This window comes from Palaemon carinicauda, chromosome 1 (genome assembly GCF_036898095.1).
Source record: "Palaemon carinicauda isolate YSFRI2023 chromosome 1, ASM3689809v2, whole genome shotgun sequence".
Taxonomy (NCBI): Eukaryota; Metazoa; Arthropoda; class Malacostraca; order Decapoda; family Palaemonidae; genus Palaemon; species Palaemon carinicauda.
In genome coordinates this window covers 309,166,119-309,169,988 of record NC_090725.1, presented here as the reverse complement: position 1 = coordinate 309,169,988, position 3,870 = coordinate 309,166,119, and the positions used below count along the sequence as shown (strand labels likewise).

The following is a 3,870-nucleotide window of genomic DNA, read 5'->3' as shown; positions in this document are numbered from 1 at the left end:
AGGTATGGGCAGGTTGGGTATGGCCAGGTTAGGTAAGGATAGGTTAGGTATGGGCAGGTTAGGTAGGGGTAAGTTAGGTATGGGCAGGTTGGGTATGGCCAGGTTAGGTAAGGATAGGTTAGGTATGGGCAGGTTAGGTAAGGGTAAGTTAGGTATGGCCAGGTTAGGAAGGGCAGGTAAGGTAAGGGTAAGTTAGGTAAGGACAAGTTAGGTATGGGCAAGTAATGTAAGAATAGGTATGGTTAAGATAGGCAAGTCAAGAGTAGGTAAGGTAAGGATAGGTAAGATAAGGGCAAGTAAGGTAAGATAAGGGCAAGTAAGGTAAGGGTAGGTTAGGTATGGGCAGGTTAGGCAAGGGCAGGTTAGGTAAGGGTAAGTTAGGTATGGGCAGGTTAAGTAAGGGTAAGATAGGTATGGGCAGGTTAGGTATGGGAAGGCTAGGTATGGGTATGTTAGGTAAATGGTAAGATAGGTATGGGCAGGTTAGGTAAGGGTAAGTTAGGTATCGACAGGTTAGGTAAGGGTAAGTTAGGTATGGCCAGGTTAGGAAAGGGTAGGTTAGGTAAGGCCAGGTTAGGTAAGGCCAGGTTAGGTAAGGCCAGGTTAGGTAAGGCCAGGTTAGGTAAGGGTAAGTTAGGTAAGGCCAGTTAGGTAAGGCCAGTTAGGTAAGGGTAAGTTAGATAAGGCCAGGTTAGGCAAGGGTAAGTTAGGTATGGGCAGGTTAGGAGGGCAGGTTAGGTAGGGACAAGTTAGGTAAGGACAAGTTAGGTAGGGCCGGTAATGTAAGAGTAGGTATGGTTAAGGTAGGCAAGTCAAGAGTAGGTAAGGTAAGGATAGGTAAGATAAGGGCAGGTTAGGTATGGGCAGGTTAGGTAGGGACTGGTAAAGTGACAGTAGATAAAACAAGTTTAGGTAAGGTAAAGTTAGGCAAGACACGAATAGTTAAGGTAAGGATAGGTAAGGTAAGGATAGGTAAGATAAAGATAGGTAAGGTAACAATGGGTTAGGTAAGGGCAGGGTGGGTAAGGGTAGGTTTGGTAAGGACAGGTTATGTAAGGGAAGGTAATGTAAGAGTAGGTAATGTAAGTGCATGTATGATAAAGGTAGGCAAGACAAGAGTAGGTAAGATAAGGATTAATAACATAAGAATAAGCAAGATAAGGGCAGTTAAGGTAAAGATAAGTAAGATAAGGGCAGGTAAGGTAAAGATATGTAAGATACGGGCAGGTAAGGTAAGGATAAGTAAGATAAAGGCAGGTAAGGTAAGGATAAGTAACATAAGGTAAGGATAAGTAAGATAAGTGCAAGTAAGATAAGGATAAGTAAGGTAAGGGCAGGTAAGATAAGGATAAGTAAGGTAAGGGCAGGTAAGATAAGGATAAGTATGATGATGACAGGTAAGGTAAGGAAAAGTTTGATAAGGTCAGGTAAGGTAAAGATAGGACAGATAAAGGCAGCTGATGTAAGGATAAGTAAGATAAAGGCAGATAATGTAAGGATAAGTAAAATACGGCCAGGTAAGGCAAGGATAAGCAAGATAAGGACACGTAAGGTAAGGATAGGTTCTATTAGGAAATGTAACAGGAAGACAGGTCAGGTAAGGGTGGATAAGGTGAGGTTATATAAAGTATGGCTAGATTAAGTAAGGTAAGGGGAATATTAGGAATTAAGGTTTATGCTAATTCCTGATGATGATATTCACTCAAATCTTGATTCTCACTAGCCCAGAACTTCTATTCCACACTTGGGTCTTTCAGTAATCTCTAGATACAGTAGTTGAAAAAACACAATTCTGTATGATGCAACAGCAAAGAATGTCAAAACCACTTAAAACGAAATATTAACATTTGGGTTCATTTTGGAAACTATATTTGTTGAATCAATTTTTGTCATTTGGTTTAAGGCTCTGCTTTATAATAATTTTAATTATATTTAATTATTTTATCAAGATAAATGTTTCAAGAATCTCTACTGTTAGCCTCATCTTAGAGTCATCTTGCATGAAGTTGCTTTGTCATGAAAATTCCTAGGCTATAAGACACTTTTTCTTGACTAGTTTCACATTAAGAAAAAAGCCTACTTTAATATTATTGTGAAATTAATTGAATACCAACGCAGTAATCACGCATTATGGAAAGCCTTACCTTCACAGTAATGGGAAACAGGATACTTGTAACGCATAATTCAGTAAATAGTATTTCACTGTTACCAATCTAGAGTAACAGTGACCGAAGAGATTACTGTTCCTAACCATAGATTAGAATCGACTGTCAGTTACCAACAGTGTTGCCAGATGGATTAGTATAAAAATCCCCAAAACTCGCAATAAAAAATCCCCCAAACAACCCAAAAATCCCAATTTTCACAAATATATTCTCTTCTGTCTTGATCGTGTAGGCGTTACTAATATAGAAATTACTCAATATACTTCATATAAGCGCAAGTAAACTAATTGCAACACTATAAAGGTTTACTTATCTTTGTGTCTTCATAGAAATCTGTACAGAATATCCCCATGAGACACTCAAAATCCCCAAATCTAGGAACAAATCCCCATACCTGACAACACTGACTGTCACCAAAGACTATATACTGAAGGAAGATAGGAAGGCTCAAGCTACGGGCCAACCAAGGGAAAGGCCCGTGCCAACAACAAGTGTTGGCTTTAATACCCCAACAACAACAGAAGGCTCAAAATAGAATGTTAATACGCTAGTTGGCAACTCCAAAGTGAACACAATAGTTGGTTGCTCCGATTTCAGATGGCGTTGTAGGTATACATCGTTTGTCGTCTGTTTGTTTATATTCAGAATTTGATAGTTGACTCAAACGAAATCATGGCGCCGACAGTAAAGAAGTCACACAAGTGTGTTGTGTACCATAAACAAAAAGAAACCGATCCTCATTTGGTATTTCACAGGTCCCATAAAGGACAAAGAACGGTGAGTCCAAACAGTATAATACATGCAGTATGTGCTGCTAATGAGTAAGCCCCACTGATATTGGATGTAAGATTAAGGCAAGGCATCCACAGTAAATCTCTTGTTTTTCATTTTTGTTGGCTTGTATGCTACCTTATTTCTATTTCCAACCCCCTTTTTATTAATTTTGTGTGTGATACAATTTTGTGTTATTTTGATCCTTCTGATTGTACATTTATACATTTATTAGTTTATAATACTAAACTATACATGAGTGCATCATGCTTTTCCATTTCAATAAAAAATAAAATACAATTGTGTTTTTATACACCTAATATCTCTCCATCTTACAGTGGCCTACAAACTATAATTAAATGTATGCCTACACATAAGCATATGTGGCTAAGTTTAACAAATCAGATATACAGTATGTTTTAATTTATTCGAATGTGGTATTGTATAGAACATTTAAAAATGGTTGTAATATACTGTACAATACTTAAATTTGCAAGAAAATTAACTAAATCATAAGAGATATAGCTATTGAATTTCTGAAAAATAGACTGAGAAACATAATTTGCAATTTAGTTACCTAAAATTTATGAATATCATGAATATGAGTAAAATATACTGGCATAGTAATGCAAATTATGAACAAATATGTCGCCAAATTTACAATCGAATTCCATCCTATATACCCGTAAGCATTACCGCTCTGAATGTTTGGTTGCTCGCTCAACAGATGGAGCCATTCGTTTCGCATGGGAGTATCTGGCATCTTTTCATAGCACACTCATTTGTGTGTTAAAAGCCTGAGCCTTCCTATCTTCCTTCAGTATATAGTCTTTGACTGTCACCTTCGACAAGGTTCCAATAATGTTCAGTAGAAATTAGTGATATTTAACATATTCCTTAATCTCACTTATCTTGACCATCCACTTTCACTATA

General features: G+C 37.5%; 1 long non-coding RNA gene across 1 annotated transcript in view; it reads right to left on the bottom strand.

Annotated features, from left to right (window-relative positions):
- The window catches only part of LOC137645519 (uncharacterized), a 27,441-nt gene extending 25,192 nt beyond the window's left edge, over positions 1 to 2,249 (bottom strand). Inside the window, exon 1 of the long non-coding RNA XR_011045303.1 lies at positions 2,145 to 2,249. This is a non-coding gene — a long non-coding RNA (uncharacterized lncRNA). The remainder of the gene's footprint in view (positions 1 to 2,144) is intronic.
- Positions 2,250 to 3,870: the final 1,621 nt, after the last annotated feature.